Genomic DNA, 19454 nt, shown 5'->3' with positions numbered 1-19454 from the left:
AAAGCCATCCAGGCGAGCATGCTTATGTCGCATACTCGCCTCCTCCACAAGGGTTGGTCCCTATAGTTTTGTACATTGTAGGGGATTTCAAAAACTTTATCGTGCCAGTAGTCGTCCGGTTCGGTGCCCCAAGAGGTTGGGGTATTTTCCCGCTCTTCCAGCCATCTTTTCCCCATCCGGCCACCGACCGCGATCACCTCGTCCATCACTTTGAGGGGCAGGACCCTCCGCAGACTGTTGGGTAGGAGGAAACTGAAGGAGAATGGCTCCTTTGCTAGTTATTGCACCTCCCACACCACCAGTTCTGCATGGAATCCCACCGGGAGATCATCTGGGCACAGAGGGAGAGGCGCGGATGGTAGCACGGCTGGTTTGGCTCTCAGCTTCTGTCTGGCCTCCTCCACTAGCTTTTTTCGCCTTTCTTTAGAGATGGCTTTTCTTTTTGCAGCTGGGTCTGCTTGTGGTGGATCTTGGGCCTGTGGTGAGGGGGGTTGCAGGACCACATCTTCCCTGAAGCGATTCACATCGACTTCCAGCTCGGCTTCGTTCCCCTGCCATTCTGTGAGTTCTGCTTCTTCCTGGAACCCGAGGGCATCTATTTCTTGGGGGGTCAGGCCGGCTCTTGTCAGATATTTCCGCTGTTCCTCCAGACTCAACCTCACCTCTGCCAATAGTGGTGGCATCTGTAGTCCAGCGTGTAGAGCCCTTCTCACCATGCCAAGCTTCCTCTGTACCGCTTCCAGCGACTCTCCTTGTGCTGTGTGGGTGGCATCCAAGAAGGTGTCGAGGAAGATCTTCTGTTGAGCACTGAAGGCCACTTGGGCTGCCTCTGCCTTGCTCTCCGCAATGATTTTCTCTTTTTCTGTTAAAGCAAGGCGGCGCGCCAGTGTCTTCACCTTCTTCTCGTTATGCGCGGCCCACTCCTCCGCCCTCTTGTTCATCACTTCCAGGCCTTCCCCTTGTCTCAAGGTCAACATCATGATTTTTTGTCCATAATCCTCTAGTTCCCTGACCAGCCTCTCTTGTTCTTGTCGTTCATAGGTCAGCTGATCTATTAGGCACTTGAGCTTCTCCTCCTGCTCCTCCATGCCTCATTGCCTTTCTTCGTCCTTAGCATTCAGCTCCTCCCTGAGTGCATCCACCTTAGCAGCTTTTGCAGCAAGCTCCTCGTACTGCCCTATGAGAAGCTTGTGCCCTCTTTGCATGTTCACTAACTCTTGCATCTCATTCTCAAGTAACTGCCTCCAATGTTCCTCTCTCTCATCCCTAGCCTTCAGTTCCTGTTTCAGCTCTATAATTTCGCGTTGCTGCAAGGCCACCATTCTTGTCTTGTCCAACTGGAAGGCGGCCATGGTTTCCTTCTCGGTTGCCAACTCCGCTACGGCTGTTTTGCGTTCCTCCTTTGCTCTCTCCAACTGGGAGAGAAGCTCAGTGACGTATTCGTCGTAATTAGCCGGTGGCATCATCGTTGTGTGAATAGGCGAGGTGGAAGCTTCAACTTTTTGCTTTTTGGGTTCCTGCCTGGACTCTGCATCTGCGGCTGGCCTTTTCTGTCTTGTGGCCGTAGTTTTTGTGCTCCACCCTTGACCCATTTCTTTGTTGATAAAATATTGCATCCATGCCACGAAATTCGACACATCAGCGCTAGTGGGGATGCTGGGGGTGGCGGTGGTGAGTTCCGTGGGAGGTACCAGGAGGGTAGGGATTGGATGAAGCGGCACGTAGCCATTCCAATCCACCTCATCTAGTGTGTGGGCTGCTACATTCTCCAGCATGGACACACTAATCCGATGCATTAAAGAGTTGTATCGTTGGCTGGAGAAGAGCACGTGCAGCAACTTTGCCTACAGCCTGGTGTTAGTGTTGGGGATGTCTTGGATGCTTATGCCATCGTTTGTAAGTACCTCTTATTGAGAATTTGCCAATCACACCCTATGTATGCCCCTTTGTATGGAACAACTAGGCTAGGAAGATGTAGTTCATTCTAAGAAGAGAGACAGATCCCATAGGCACAGTGATGAAGTGTGCTACCAAACATTCTATATAATGATGTACTTGACTATCACTTTCATATGATGATAATGCAATAGTACTTGTCTCTTTCTGTCAAGTCTCTGTGTCATTGTCAGTCCTACACAAGATTGTGTTTATGAGTTCAAGTCTCAATCTTGAAACCTAATTCACTTGTGTAACAGTTGTCTTCTTTGTCAATGTCAACATGAGTAGTATCTTCATCTTCCATCCTCCATAGCTTCCGCCTTTGCCATGCTCTAGATCCCGCATTTCTCACACCTCTTCCTTCTTCATTTTTAGCAAGGTATAAACATCCCTTTTTTGCTGCCTTTCGGTCCTCGGTGCCAATCCTAGAGCTTTTTCCACCAGGAGTGGGTCCAATCGGACCGGTACCTTCTTTGTGCCCTCTCCTCGGTCTACTGTTACAGTGCCCGCTTCCTGGTCCGAATTGTATGTCCTGAGGAATTCCACGCATTTGAAGTGATCAGGCTCCTGTGAGATTTTTTCAATATATTTTGTCAGGTTGCACTGTTCCACCACTCTTCTGGCTGCCTCCTCCTTCGCCACCACGACTCCGATGTTGTGGATGGTTCGGAACTTCAGCTGGCCGAAGGCGCGGTTTTCCAATTGCATGCAATATAGCTCCCTTTCTTCGTCAGTGAATGGGAGCCGATGGGTTCGGTCTTGCTGCTACATTTTCTGCTCCTGCCACAATTCATAACTTCCGTTAGCATGGAGCCCCGAGAGGAACACCAAGGAAAAGGGAATTCTCTTGCAAGAAAATCTATCTTGTAACATCAACAAGCTTGTTTATCATGTTTCATATGATCACAATGAAGAAAAGAACACCAGGCACAACAAATCTTCATGCAGCATCATGTAAATCTCCCACGGATTTTAATAGAATCAACCATATTCTTCAACATCTTCACAAAATCCATCAATAGAACAAAGAAAGCAAAGAAATACACCATCTTTAAATGGAAATACATCACATAGTATTCATCTTCAATATCTTCATAGTCTTCTCTCTCAATCTCTCATATACAATCACTCTGTTTTAGTAGAATTGGCTATCTCTGACTCTCTCTCTCTCTCTCCATCAATAATACATCATATCCTCACTACAATCTCTCAAAAATAACTCTCAATAATCACTCTTAGGTCGTGGATACCCCTTCCAAGAGGTATGTCTGATATGAAGGGTCACCAGAGCCACTACAGTGTCTCTTCATAACTCACTACTGTCACTTCACTCTAGTCTTCTCTTGAGTCTTCAGCAGCTACTTCTTCCACTTCCTTCAGCTCTTTTGCACTTGTATTCACCTCTTTCCAAGGCTAGAAAACTTTCCCCAAAGTCATACATACATTCCACAGAACACTTACAGAAGCATACAGAACAGTCTACAGAACAGTACCAGAACAGAGACAGAACAGAACAGAACAGAAGCAGAAGCTCTACAGAAGACCTACAGAAGGTTACAGAAGGTTATCAAAACCACATCACTCATTCTCAACCCATTTCAAACTCTCACAAACCATTCACTAAGCTTTCACAATATCTCATTCTTCATCAATCAATACTCCATCCCTCCTTACAGAAGACAATCAGAACAAAACAGACCAAAACAGACCAAAACAGAAGGTATACAGAACCATTCAGAACCTATCATAACATCACAAAACCATCAACAAACATCATGAACTTCCAAAACACAATCAATATCATCCAAAACACTCTCAATCCACTTCCAAATCAACCAATCATCCCATAAAATCAACCATTCAGCTCTCAAAAACAACAAAAATCAGCCAAAAAACAAGTCATTTCAACACTCAACATAGCATTTTCCATATAGCGCTTTGCTGTTTTTAAACTCTTAACTGAATTTTTGGAAGCCATTTTTTCCATACTAATGCTTATATCTTTCACTCCTTTTATTTTACCATACCCCCCTTTTTATTCATTTCCTATCTGATTCCCTCCACCGTATTTCCCACTTTTCTTTTCATTGGGCTTTTGGTATTTCCCACTTTTCTTTTCATTGGGTTTTTGCACGTACATGCGTACCACCTTTCTTCCGGCTGAGAGAAGAATCCTTCCTAGGATTGGGAGTTAAAGGGTGGCGTTGGTGCTGTTGGGGTAGGAATTTACGTGTGAAGAAGCCACGTGTAGAATCGTGGGTTGTATTCCAGTTGCGCATGACAATCGAGAGCAGCCGGTTGGATAGAGACCTGGGAGATGTAGGTCAAGACATCATGAAAGAGATCCCCAGTATTAAGGCGGCTAGCGACATGTAATTCCTCTTTGGTGAGGAATTGGTCAATATAGGGGTGGGGAGCACATGGTTGTCTAGGTGCTGATTGCGGGTGATGGCCAAAACCCTAAATGAGATGGGTGCCACATAAGTGGGGTCATATTCAATGGTCTTAATTGCCCTGCGTTGCTCAGCATTGGTCATTATTCGGCAACCTTTTTTCTCCCATTGGATTCGTAGAGCAAACCACTGCTGTAAGAACGTGGAGGGTGAGCTTGCCATCTGCATGTGCAGTTCGCTTTTAGAAACAAAGCGGGGAGGCTTTCGATATGAAGTGACTAGGCGTCTGAGTGTCGCTTGCTTCCTTGAGATTTCATTGTTTGTACGAGTTCTTCAGCGATCTTGGGGGATTTAGTAGTTATGAGTTCGTATTCCTCCCATGTGCAGGGTAAGGCACGAACCTCCGAAGCAAGGGTTCTATCAAGGAGGCCTAGGTCTAGCCTCTCATAGCTTCTAGCGAATGTGGTGAAAGTTTCGTTCAATATCCTGATGCAGGTTATTAAGTCATCCCCAGAGGTCAGGGCAAGGTCGTTAGCCAAGGAAAGGAAAGGTCGTACCGCATATGAGGATCTAAGACCTGCTGGTGGGATTGGTGCAACTTGATTGGATAGTGGTGACTGCCTCATCGGTGTCACAGGTTGGGCTTTGTTTGCAGAAACACATTGAGGCGCTGCAGGGAGCTCTGGGGGCCTAGGGGTTGGGCTCAGTTCTGAGTGAGTAGTCATAGGGTTTTTTAAGCCCTCTAGATTAAGCAGGTTTAAGGCTTGTGGCGGTTATTTTGGTCGATAGACAAGTTGAGGCTTACTAGCCGTTGCTGGTAATGGTGTGCTGATTATGTGCTGGTTACCTTGTGTGCAAGCCTTCCTTTCTAGGGCGATATTACTTGTAGATGAGCTTTTTAGCTGGCCATTTTTAGGCACCGAGATCCAGGGGTTGCCCTCGTAGTATCCTTGTGTCCGCAAGAGATCCTTACGAATCCATCGCAGCATGGTCGTTTGGCTATGGCAATAGCGTCTATACTACCTCCTAGGCCGGAACGGCTGACGTTTCTGGCGGTTAGGGTCCCATTTGGGTGGTGTACCCGAATGCGGTTCCTGCCGTTTTGGCACCCACATAAGTCTGGGCTCCTTGGCCTTGTGAGCATTCTTGGTGGATTTGGGCCTTGGGTCGAGTGCGTGACGCGAAGCCACAGGTTTCGCCCGTTTAGACTGGGTCTGGGGCGTGGTTTTAGGGGTTTCTACCAGCGGCATCGTGATGGTGGAGGATGCTTGTCAAACCACATTTTTCGTCGAGCCTTCTCACAGATGAGCGCGTGGGTGGCCAGAAGATGAGTCTCTGACACGCGTTCCAGCTCGGTCAGGCGTTGCGTCCATGCTTCCTTCCCTTCCCATCGTTCTTGGAGTGCTATCCTCAGGCTAGGGACGAAGAATTCTACCAGTAGAATCGTTTCAGTCCCATAGGTCAGCCTAAAGGGGGTTTGACTGCGACGACTGTTTTATAAGCTGTGCGATAGGCCCACAAGGTGGCCATCAACTTGTTGTCCCAGTCGCTTCTCGAGGCTGAGACCACCTTAGTCAGGATGTTAATAAGAATCTTGTTAGTCGATTCTGCCTGGCCATTAGCCTGGGGGTAGTATGGTGAGGATTTGCGATGGATGATAAGAAAGCTGGATAGGAGATGTGCTATCACTTCGTTGATGAAGTGTGTGCCTTGGTCGCTAACGAGTTCGATGGGGCAACCGAAGCGCGAGATCACTTGTTCCCATAAGAACTTGGCAGTCGTCCTAGAGTCGTTTTTTCGTGTTGCTCTTGCCTCTGCCCATTTCCTGAGGTAATCCGTGGCCACTACGATGTACTTGGCTTGCAAGTACTGCACTGCGGGGCTTATTGGTCCTATGAAGTCAATTCTCCTTTTTTCAAAGGGTTGGCAAGCAATAATTAGGGTTAACTCCATTTGATCCTTACGAATCGGAACTTTTGCCCGTTGGCACTCGTCACAATGCTTAACAAATCTTTTGGCATCGTGGAAAAGTGTGGGCCACCATAGTTGGGACTGCAACACCTTGCGTGCTATTGTGTCTCCGCTAAAGTGTCCTCCTACAATGCCGCTGTGCGCTTCTGAGAGCACATCGTGCATCTCATGTTGACACACACACCTTCGCAACGACCCGTCTTGCCCCAACCTATAGAGTTGGCCTGCAATCAACTGGTAGGGCTGGAGCTTCAATATCAAATGCCTAAGTCGTGCCTTTTAAATAGGTCTCTTTCCTTGGACAGGTGGAATAGGTGGGCGTCAGGTAACTCGTCAATGATGCCTTGTCCAACTGCTTCTCCTATGGGTATATGGGACATGTGATCAGCCATGTAATGCTATTTTCCCTTTCGTACCACCACAGAGAAATCAAACTCTAGGAGCAGGAGGAGCCAACGAGCTATGCGTCCTGTAGCGCAAGGTTTGTTTACCAAGTAGAGCAAGGATTGATGGTCCACGAAGAAAATGAAAGGTGTGGCCAGTAGATAGTGCCGGAATTTCTTCACGGCAAACACCATGGCTAGTCCCTCCCTTTCTGTTGTTGAATAATTCATCTCCGTCTCAGTGAGTTGCCTGCTAGCGAAGCTCACTGGGTAGTCCAAGTTATGCTCACCCGGTTGGCACAACACTGCTCCTATGGCAAACTTAGAGGCGTCAATGTGTACGTGGAAGGTAGTGGTCCAGTCCGGGGCTCGCAGAATTAGTGCCGTCGTTAGAGCCTTTTCCAATTATTCGTACGCCCGTTGGCATGCTTCGGTCCACTCAAAGACGATTAGTAGCTTGTACAATGGCCTAGCGATCAACGCATAGTTCAGTACAAATCGACGATAGTATATTGTGTGACCTAAGAAGCATTGAAATCCCTTGTAATTACTTGGGGGTGGAAGGTCAATGATAACCTTGACCTTCGAGAAGTCCGTGGCAATGCCGTTTTTTGACACCACGTGTCCTAAGATGCATCCGTGCTTCACCCAAAACTTACATTTCAAGGGGTTCAGGGAGAGGCGATATAAGCGACACCATTCAAAGACCGTGCAGAGTTTGTCTAGATGTTCAATCTAGGTCGAATGGACACACAGGTCGTCAACAAAGACCTCCAACTCCTTACGAAGCATGTCCTTGAATATGGTGCACATAAGGCGTTGAAAGGTGGCGGGGGCATTGGTTAACCCAAAGGGCATGACTACGTAAGCAAAGACACCCCACTCAGTGGCAAAGGCGTCTGCAGGATGCACTTGCACCTAGTTGTACCCCGAGAAGCCATCTAGGAAACTGTAGGCTTCCTTACCTACCACCCTCTCAAGCATGTGCTCGGTGTACGACAAGGGGTAATTGTCTCTCTTTGTAGCAGCGTTCACCTTTTTGTAATTGACGCACACTCGAATCTTGCCGTTTTTCTTCATCACGATGACTATGGGTGACACCTAGTCTGTGTGCTCAATTTCGTAAATGAATCCAGCTCTCATCAGCTTGTCGATTTCCTCCTTGACAGCATGAGCGTGCTTTGGATTCATGGGGTACAGTCACTGCTTGATCGGTGTTGCATCCGACGTCAAGGGTATGTTGTGAGTCACAACACTCGGATCTACTCCTCGTAGCTCATCTAAGGACCAAGGAAATACGTCTATGTACTCTTGCAAAAGAGCGAGAAGACTGAACTCATGTTCAGTAGTCAAGTGCTCGGCAATGAACCCCAGTCGGGGTACTTCCCCTCCCAGGGCTAGGTTTACCTCCTTGACCTTGGCTGGCCCTTCGATTGGTTTGCTTGTTTGCCCTTGGCGCTTGGCACCTAGCAGAACCACTACCCTATCCTCTTTTTTGAATTTAGTGAAGCGTTTGGGGAGGTCTTGCGGCTTTCTCTGTTCCTCTGATTGTGCATCCTTGGGGCGCTTTGCCTCATCCTGCCGCAACCATTTGCGCCTCAGGTGGATAGGTAAGTCCCCCTTGGTGCGTCTGGTCATGGGTGGCCTAGGGATTTCTGGGTCGCTATTAGAAGTAACTTCCGATTCAGAGTTAAACCCCCCATTTTCACTAGTAGAGGTGGTCTCCCCTAGTGGCCGTATTTCAAATGGCGATTTGGTTCTAAGCAGTGATGTCGTTCCTGGTTGGGCGAGGTCGGCTTGCTCAAGGTCTACGGCTCCTATACATTCCAACCAAGCACGATCACATTTCGTACACATGACTCCTTGGTCCATCTAAGGGCCTGTCTCCTCTGCGGCTTGGCGTCTGCCCGTATCTACTCAATTTCTCGTCCTTCAGTGTTGTACTCTATGGTATCCACTTCACCCTCACTTTCATCACCGAAGGATTGGCAATCTTCGTATTCATCACATGAATCTTTATCGCTCGACTGTTCATCGTCTCCCAAGGCTTGCTCTGGGTCGTCTCGTTGGTCAGGGACCAAGGCCCAGTTATACCTGAGGTTCAGCTCGTGCACCCTGGTCCACTTCCACTCAGACTCTTCCAAGAGGTCCTGGAGCGGCTTGAAGTTGGCGGCTGCGTTGCCTGCTAGTCGGTCCGTTAAGTACTCCAGTATTCCCTGGAGTTCCCTTTTGTTGGAAGGCACTTGGAAGGTAACAGGCTCAAGCCCTTCATGGGGGCTTGCTGCCATCATGTAGAGTGGCGTAGGACGTGTTCCATTTGCCTTGCCGACAGTTTTGATGGCTTGCTCGTATGCCTCCTGGTCGGAGAACGGTAGGTCAATTGTAGCGGGGACGTGCATCCAATCCCGCTCATCCTCTGGGTAGGGGATATACTTGGTCAAGGACTCATAGGGCTTCCTGACCTAAGTGTTCCCTTTGAGCATAGCTGAGATGGTGTCCAGGTCGACTGGTGAGGTCTTCCAAGTGTCCATTTCTATTCTACGACGCTAGTTCTATTGCCAAGGAAGATCAAGCCATTACCCCAATCTTTGATGACTCTAGCGTTGCGCATCCAAGGTCGGCCTAATAGGACATCATAGTCCACTCCCTTCATGACTATAAAGTCAACGGAGAACTGGACTCCTGTGATCTTTACTGGCCAATTTTTTAGGACCCCGAATGGTTTCACTCTCATACCGTTTGCTAGCGTAACGTTAAACCTAGCAGCTTCAACAGGCGGGTTTCCCCAAGTTTGCAGCACTGCGTGGCTAAGCACACTAGCCCCAGCTCCCGTGTCTACGATTCCCTTCCTTGTTGAGTCACCCAGGGCTAGGACTAGCAGGACTGTGTGCATCTCAGAGCCTTCCCAAAAGGCATTGACGTGCAAAGATTTAGGTACAGAGTGCAGCGTGAGGCTGGGCAATTGTGTTTCTGCATCCTGGTCTTGCGGGTCAAACCGTGACCTGCTCTTGTGAGCCCTCAACCCATTGCTTAAGGTCTTGCCATAGGGCAGGGTGCTGCTTAAGCAGATCTCCCAGGCCAAATGTTATGAGGGTGGTCACTAGTGTGGTCAGGAGATTGCTAAGTGCTCGTCCCTCCTTTAAGCTAGACTGTCCGGGCCAACGGCCACGATTGATCTGCGGCTCCGTTGCGTCTAGGCTTGGTCTTAGTGGCACTGTTTGTGGCATGGTAGCCTCGGCCGACTTAGGTGGAGGCGGTAATCTTGGCATGCTTATGCTCGAGAGATCCTCGATCTTGTCCTCCGTGATGGGTTCCGCATCTTTGAGCTGCCGTTGAGCCTCCCTCACCCATTCCTTCACCTTTTCTATGGCCTCCAATTGTCTCTTGGGGTGCGGGTATTCCCCTATCTTGGCGCTTCCCCTTTCAGTTGTCTTAGGGGCTGAAGTTTCTACCTCCACGTCTGAGACTTTCTTCCCAGCAGTTAAAGTCGTAGCACTCTCGGTCTTCAATGCGACCGCGTCTGACTTCTTCTTTTTCCGCCTGCGGCTTTTCTTCCCTATTGAGGCTGCGTCCAGGTTGCTAGGTCCTGGTAGAGAGATGCTGGCCTGCTTGGTTTGGGCTCGGGTCATAACTTGCAAGGGAATAGGTGTGGCCTCCCCATTGGGGTTTTCGACACCAAACAGCCCTAATGGGACGGATGGCAAATTAGCTGCGCTAGAGGACGGCTTTCGCTTTGGGCAATCAACGAAAAGATGGGTGATTCCGCACTCTGCGCACCTTTGATCCGCCTTGTCCCTGTTTTACTGCTCTCTTTCAGGGCAATGCGACGAGACATGACCGGGGTATCCGCAAGTCCAACAAGTGACTGGATCCTGTGGCTGCCCTCCTAGGCCTCTACCCCGTCCTCTTCCCAACGCCATCACCGGCACGGGTCGATAGTCCATGAGGACCGCATTACCCTCGTCATCATGCGAGACATAAGGGTAAATGTAGGTCTCTTCATCATTGGGCTCCTCTATATAATGAACTGGAGCGTCGCTTGGTGGGTGGGTCACATAAGGACCAGGCAGTCTGGGAATGCCGGTGGGATTTATGTCCATTCTAGGGACGGTGGGTTTCATATCGTTAGGCGCGGGTAGAGCCAATGGGGCTCCCCTTCTGAAGAATGGCTGCGGCCTGTTTGCTAGATAGGGATGGCCGTAGGGTTGCGAGTATGGAAACCTTCTTGGTAGCCTGCATTGTGCGACATCGTGGCCGAACCTCCCGGAGTTGGCGCAAGGTCTTGACCTAGGGTCTTGACACTCAGCCGGCAAGTGGTTCCCTCCATAGTACATGCACTGGATGTGTGGCCACATTGGTCATCTCAGCATGTCCTGTATCTTGGTTAATTCCATCTTGACCTCCGCCAGGCCTTGGTCTCTCCCAGTGGCCTTCCCCTTATCTTGGGGTGATGGGTTCGACCTCTCACTAGAGGCTGGCATTCTCTCTAAACTCTGCGGGTTTGTTTCTTCTAGGTTTGAGCTCCTGGAGCTGCGCTCTTTTAGCTGGTCATCGACTCTGATGGCTTCCTCAAAAACCCTAGCCACCACATCTTACTGCAAGCTTGAGTTGCCTGCCAGTGCCTTATACAACTCCTCGTCTCGAATTCCACCGATGAATACAGTCGATACTACCCTGTCAGTTGGTCGCTCACCTAAAGGGATTCTTTTAAAGAGGCTCCTCACATGGGTCACATAGTCGCGGATGCCCTCCTTCTCCTTCTGCTTGACATTCATTAGGTGTACTAGCAGGTTGTCGGAGTATCCGGGCTCGGCAAACCTCTTGACAAAAAGATCCTTGAGGTTACTGAAGCTGGCCCGTTCTATGGCATCTAGGCTTGTATACCATGTCTTACCTTTATCACTTAAGCAAAGTCCGAATGCTTGCGAGTTGAGTCTGGTCATTGAGGCCATTGGCTTCGCAAACTTGCTCAAACTGCTCGACAAAGCTGTATGGATCGTCATGTGGCTGGTACTTGTCGAGTTGCTTGGCGACAATAGGTATTTTGGCCTGACTCTTTGAGCCCTGGTTTGCCCCTAACCCTGCAAGCAACGGCGTTGCTAGTGCAGTGGTACTCTGCTCTACTGCGGTGTTATCGAGCAGCTGTTTCATGAGGAGCTCGCTCAGCGTTAGGTCTCCCTCTAGTGCTCTTTCCTGGTCCATACGGTTCCGGCCAACCAAGTTTAGCACTCGCTGTACCTCATGCAGCTCCATGCTTTGCCTCAAGCTCGTGGCTTGTTGATCCCTATTATACTCGGCTATGCCTTGCGGGCTAGCCTTCTCTCCTCCTCTAGGTCTGCAATGATTGCATCTGCCATTTTGCCATGGTGCTCGTACCGGGCATGCGTATCGTAACTGCTCACCATCTGCTGTATAGCATCTGGGAATGCGCTCACGTCGAGCTCCTCGGTAAACCGATGGTCTGAGCCTTCCTCCGTCATGGTCGAATTCGTGCGCCTCGCTACGCTGTCGATCAGGTTGGCTAGTCATGATAGGTCCTTGTTGTTGGCGCTCCTTGCTTGGTTCTCCTCTATGCTTTGCATGTCTATCTATGTCATGGGTCTTCTCCTATTGGTGGGTTTCTTGAGCGATTTATCTGAGTGAGTTCCCTTAATTACTGAATACAATTCTCAATTTACCGCCACTCGGTGAGTGTGTTGTTCCTCGTGCACTTGTGCCCAATCAGGCTTTCAGTTTTCTTAAGTGTACTTCAAGTGCAGAATTCAAGGTGAGTGCAACAGGCAATTCCTCAGCGCCCCACTCACTCTCGCTCATTTCTGGCCTGATAGGCTTGTGGGTCCATTTTTCAGCCATTTAGTTAGGGTTTAGGGTTCCTTGTTTGTTTCCTTGTTCACTTTTGATCGATCGGGTCTTCGTGGTTCAGTGGCTTGCATTCTAGTCCGTGGATCCCTCAACTGTCTACCGCCCACCGCTAAGCGACTGTGTACTACAATTTCTCTTAGCCTAGGTGCTAGAATCAAGTTCTGAACGCCCGAAGGGTTTTGACAAGTTGTGCTAATGCGTGGTTGCCAGGCTGGTCAAATTTCTGACAACTCTGACAAAAAGCTGCACTCGGACCAGGTGGTCCGGATTGCAGGGTCCGAGCGGGTCACTCAGACGGGCCAAATGGCATGGGACCAAGGGCCGAATTTCGAATTCTGGCTCGGATGATTTCTACTCGGACGGGCCGAATGGCGGGTCTAACAGACTCGGACAGGCTAATTCGGACAGGTCGAACCGCAGTTGGCCGAGGGTCGAATCCCAGGTGTGGCCGAGTCTGGTTTTGAAATTCGAACCGGCTGAATGGCTCAAGGCCGAATGTGCCACGTGGTCAAAAAGTTCTGGCTCGAACGGTCCGAGGATGGGTCACTCGGACGGGTTAATTCAGACAGTCCGAGTGCCGTCTAGGGTTCTGGCCCAGTGGCCGAATGGCAGGGGGTCGAAGGTCGATTCTGGGCCTCGGCCCGGAAGCAATGGCTCGGACGGGCCGAAAACGGCGCGACGGAAACCGCGCGATGCCGATCTTGCCCGGTTCTTGCGATTTACTCAACCATTATAAGCACAAACCTCCAGATATCATCTAGGGGATTTGAGGGAGGGATTCATGTACCTGAATGGATCGGCGAATGCGTCGGTGCTATGATCGAATCACATGGCATGGGGCTTCCTAGCTATCTCTCTCTCTTTCTCTCACACTGAAATGGCACAAATGAGTTCTCTTTTGGCCTCCCGGTTCTTATATGCCCTGCCAGCTGTGGCATTGACACCACTGATCCCTCTCTTATCGATCTTAGTCCTCACTAGCGAGCATTTTGCGCGTTTGCATGACTTTTTTTCTTGTTTTTACTCTATTTTGAAACAGTGAACCCTACCCTTTTCCGGTTTGATCTCCTAGCTCTAACCTACGCTAAATGCAACAAAAATCGAAGACAAAAAATTGGGATAGATTTTCCATGCTTTCCAATCATCAAACAACCAAAATATCCAAAATACTTACTTGTTCCAAAGATTAAAAGCACCCAACTTCCTACCTATCTCAAGCTCCATTTCGGGGATGAATACCCTACTTCGATGCTCGATGTGAGGCGCGCAAGTGCTCAAGCTTGAATCCGCTGGTCCCGGCAACGGAACCAAATTGTGGGAGCTTTCGCTCAACCGCCAAGACCCTCGGACCGCTTATTGTTTCAAGCGTTTCAAGTGAGCTCTAATGACTATCTCTCACCTAGCCGACGCGCCGTCGATCCTACGAATGTAGTGAGCTTGCCTTGATGCTCGATCGAGTACCCTCCTCTCCCACGCACTACGGTAGCTCCACGATCCTAGATGCTAGCGCGAGCATCCTCAAGCCTCCTCCATCTCCAAGCTCTATCCTCCATAGCCGCACGCGCAAGAGAATAGAAGAGAAGAGAAGAGAAGAAGAGGAGAGGAGATGGTGAAGAGCTTCACCCTCTTGATCCCTCACCCTCACACACACTCACTCTCTCACACTCTCACACTCCCTCTCTCAAGTGCACACACACAAGCAAGAAGGAGAGAAGAAGAGAAGAAGAAGAGGACTCCTTTTGCCACACACCAAAGAATGAGCTTTTCATTCATTTTTTCAACTTTATATACAAAACCCTAAATCCCTTTCGGGCGGTCATCCCCTTTTCCTCTTTTACATGGCCGGCCATAGCCTAGGCCCTCTTTCCCATTTCCCACCATTCTAATTTACCCTATTCCCACTAATGCATACACTTTGCACAAGAGCGAGCTTGGCACTCTTTTACACAGATTTGGGGACGCTCCCATATTTTAATGGTGCACCTTTTCCTCTTTTATTGTCGTGGCCCCACACCAAAGCCTTTTGAGGGTCGTGTCTGAATATTTGATTTTTTAGGGATTGGTTGCCAGTCAAGGCGCCTTTTTTGCTCTTGCACCTTTTTTGCTCTTTTTCCTTCTTCCCAGTTTCCGTTCCTCTGTGCTACGGTAACGTGGTCGGAAACATGGTAACACTCTCCCTCTTGGGCATTGCTCCTTACTACTTCTCATGCTATTGTTGATATCCATCATTCTTATCCTAATGAAGAGACAGCCTTCTTTTAGCCCCTCATCTCCACCTCTCGTCTTTGTTCTATTACCCTCTTATTCGATCTGACAGATGTGGCAAGGATGGTTATGATATATGATGTTTCTACCATTTATCTAAATGTTAACAAAAGAAAAAAAGAGTCATGGGAGAAATGGACTTCATGCTGGCTTGCTCTTCGAGAAAAGGTGGAAACACCCTTGGGACTAGGAAAAAGAAAAGAGAAGAAAAAAACTAGTAAAAAAAGAGAAACAAAAAGAATAGTAAAAATTATTATGGGATAAAAGGAAGAAATTCCTTGTCATAATAGGCCTTGTTTCAAGAAATGGTGGCAAACACCCTTGGATGAGAAGTTGGCTATGGAAAAGGTGGCAACGCCCCCAGTCTAGAACAATTGACTCCTTAGTTAAAATCCGCAGGATGCAATTCCAAAGCCACCTCCGTTGGTGCGATGTGCCATGTGCTTCCATCAATGCGTCTGATCCCCACAGCAAAAATGACCTCTCCTACATTCAAGTTAATGATCTGTTGGCCATCTTCCTTGGTATGCTTGTTCATCAGATACTATTCGGCATCATTGATAAGACGAAGTCGAACTTCATTGACAACCCCTGAGTGATGTGAGCATTCATCCTAATTGGATGGGGATGTAAGTACGGGCTGCCCTTTATATTCATCAATAAAGTATGAGATAGAGGGGGGACCGAGTGCTACTAATTTTTCCTTCAATCAACTCTAAGAGGTGAGGATTGAGGGACGTTATGACACTAGCGATCAGGTAGTTTCCGTTTCCTAATGCACACATGGAACGGGCCTCTGCCATCACCACATGACACGTCACTCTACTCTGTGCAATGCATTGCAACTCTCCCTGGCCTATGCTTTCTCCCACTTATGCCACATGGGTTGGGACGCACTGTTGTATCATCAACTGTGCATGTTGGTATACTCCCTCTACACCATTTCTCTTGTTGATTTCTCAAACGTGTGTGAGATATGAGTTTTCTTCTTTCCCTATTGAGTGACGTGAGCCATGGGGCGAGAGATTGATCTATCATTCTCCTATGAGGGCCTGTTCATCTGAGTGCTGTATTCTTAATCATTGGCGACTTAATGAGTTTTCATCAACAATGCTACCTCCTTGGGTGCTATTGTTGCATGGTCCCTGCCATGCTGGATGAGTGATGTGGCGATCTATGTTACCCTCCTGTAGAAAACTTTGAAACCCAACATGTCAATAACGGTCCACCTCAACCATTAAAGGGGCCAAGTGTTTCTAACCATACCCCTTGCATTTATATATATATCATGTCTTAAGTGTGGGGATGCAAAGGTTCCGTTCATGGTTGTGCTATGCCCCTGTTGATTTGCCAAACCGATCCGCTAATGTTTTAAGTGTGGGGACTTATCCCTGTGCATCTTGTCTGAATACACTCATGAACACATCGCTATTGATTTTTAAATGATGTAATGTCTTATTAATGCCATGCTAGGGTCTCTTGTTCTACCCTGTACCTGAAGTATTTTCTTGCCCAATTAGCCCTTTTCTCTCGTTTTGATGTTCTTCCATGTAAATGTACCCTATGTTCATTGAAACTAACATTTGACCTTACAGGCCTATTTGTCCCTTTGAACTCGACATTTTTCTTTTTACTGCCCTCTATTTTGAGCAACGATTCCTTAGTTATTAATTTTTGAGGGATTCTATACGAATTGGATGTGTTTCCATATGAATACACCTTTCTTGTATCATAACTATACTTTGAGATTTTAGCCCTAATCTTCCCTTTTCTCGGACATTTTTTCTTTTTACAACACATCTTTTTGATACATAGATTGATCGCTATTTATTTTTGTGCATTTATGGGTATTTTTAAACGTGATTTTTGCTATTTTTTTCATTCAAACATGCTCTCTTCTCATCGAAATGGTGTACTACTTGGATAGCCTTAAGCATTCCATCAAACCAGACTTTTTTCTCTTTTCTCCCCTTTCTTTCGGCACATGATTTCACATTATTAATTTTTAATGATGTTTTATATATATATATATATATATATGGTATTTTTCTATGTGAATGTGTCCTGTTGCCACCAAAATCTCATTCTGACTTGACAAGCTTGTCAACCAACCCAGACATTTTTTCCTTTTCATTGCACTTTGTTTTGACTGTCTGATATTCTTAAATTAATTATTGTTCTACTTTTCGTATGTACTGTTGCCATTTTTTCATGTGAACACCCCTATTTCTCATGGATCCATATTTTGATTTGATAGCTCTAATCATCTTGTTAAACCCGAAATTTTTGTAAATTTTCTATCTCATTGCCCTGTGTCTATGTGAGCGCATGGTTTTTGCCTCAACATGCATGTGGTTGGGTTTGACGTCCTGGAGCCGACCCACCCGTGATCTTTCATTTCCATTTATTCTCGGCACCACAAATTTTTTTACCCGCCCTCGTGCTTGTGTGCATGATAGGGGGAAGGGTTTTTTTAAAAATTTCTTTTAAAAAACAAACATTCCCTCCCACTTGTCAGTTTCTCCCTCTTGTTGTTGTTGTTGTTGTTGTTCTCTCTCCTTGTCAAACCAGACTTTCTTCTCTTTTCTCCCCTTTCTTTCGGCACATGATTTCACATTATTAATTTGCAATGTTGTTTTATATATATATATATGGTATCTTTCCATGTGAATGTGTCCTGTTGCCTACAAAATCTCATTCTGACTTGACAAGCTTGTCAACCGCTACCCATACATTTTTTCCTTTTCATTGCACTTTATTTTGACTATCAGATATTCTTGAATTAATTATTGTTCTACTTTTCGTGTATACTGTTGCCATTTTTTCATGTGAACACCCCTATTTCTCATGGATCCATATTTTGATTTGGCTCTAATCGTCTTGTTAAACGCGACATTTTTGTAACTTCTTTGTCTCATTGCCCTGTGTCTGTGTGACCACGTGGTTTTGTAATGAAGGAGACCTAACTGTCCTAACTAAGGGAAAAGAGAGAGAGAAGGACTACAGAAAAGAGAGGGAGAGGAGAGAGAAAGGTAAGAAGAAGAGAGAGAAAGAGGGTGACAAGGAGAGAGAAAAACTAAAAGTAGAGAGAGAAAGGCAAGAAGAGGAGAGAGAAATGGCTAGCAGCCATGGAAGGACAGGGAAGAAGGTGAAGGTGAAAGGACAAATGTGTATTCATCAAATGGTGCCTATGCAGTGTCCCTTACACCTTTTATACTTAGGTCAACTTGACCTAAGTATTTCCGCTCCATTACAATCCATCCCCACTCAAAATGAAGTTTTTGTCCTCAAAAATAAAGATCAGACTTATTGGTATAGCCAAGTAGTGGGCTGCAAAGTACTACTCTGTACAACATTACAAGTGGCAAAAGATAGGGGGGAGGGGGGGGGTTCTTGGCATAGGCCCAGTAAAAGATTGCCTAATATTCAAGAGTAGTACTAGTCTATTTAGAGGGTCAAGGTCAGCCTGTAGCCACCTGGGTCAAAAGGGAAAGTGGTATGGCTGCCATGCATTGGATCAGCTTTCATAAGGACAAAGTCAAGTACAGCTGGAAGCATGATCAGCATGGTGGTATTCTCTAGCTCTTCCATAAGCCTTTCGGGCATCACCATGCTCTATATGACTGAAGCATATGAGGCTGAAGTCACCATTGCATGGACTGCATCAACCCCTAAGTGCTGCATATTCATGGACCCTGCATTCTTAGTGATGTCCAAGCATTTAAACTGCAGGTCTGTGGACTGACGAGGCTCCCGCATGGGGTAATGATCATCCAAATCCACATGCTGCCCATGATCTGCTTTCTTGAACTGATGTTCTTATTGTGGATCCATACCAAAATGGTCTTCAACAAGATCTTCACCATCCTTTGCATCATAATATTCTAAAACCAAGAGTATTTTGGCAGTCTTTGCCTGGCATGTGGCTTGATGATTACAAGATATTGGCTTAGCACATTGATAGCATAAGCCCGCAGCATGTAATTCCCGTATCGTATCACTAGTAAGGTGTCTAATGTGTTTAGTCTTAGATAGCAATTTACACACCTGCTCATCACCATTGGTCAGCTCAGTAATAGTTCTGACATGCTGCTCATAGTCATCTTGCTGCTCATGTACAACAGATGACTGTCCATGCTCATGACCATAATGCTCATGCTGTCCATATGGATGGTCATACCAATGTGGCTGCTGCTCACAATGATATTCATGCTGTCCATACTGCATATGGTGATAATAGCCCTGCTGCGCATTAGAGGGACAATTTGGTTGAGCATATGCATTTTCTTCCACTGATGTTTGTTGCTCACATACATAAGCATGCTGCTCATATACAGCAGATGGCTGTCCATGCTCATGACCATAATGCTCATGCTGTCCATATGGATGGTCGTAGCAATGAGGTTGCTGCTCATAATGATACTCATGCTGTCCATATTGCATGTGGTGATAATAGCCCTGCTGCGCATCACACGCATAACCGTCATAAGCATGTTGCCTTTGATCATTGATCCCACAGCATTGGTCATGCTGTCCATAATCTCTATGGGAATGCATGTCACAAGAATATTCATGCTGCTACCCAAATACATCTATTTGCTGTTGCCTACTACCAAAACTTTGGTCATATTGTTGCCCATAA

Source organism: Lygodium microphyllum, chromosome 8 (assembly GCF_053477565.2).
Source record: "Lygodium microphyllum isolate KBCC chromosome 8, Lygodium_microphyllum_v1.1.10, whole genome shotgun sequence".
Taxonomy (NCBI): Eukaryota; Viridiplantae; Streptophyta; class Polypodiopsida; order Schizaeales; family Lygodiaceae; genus Lygodium; species Lygodium microphyllum.
Note: the sequence above shows the minus strand (reverse complement) of the source record.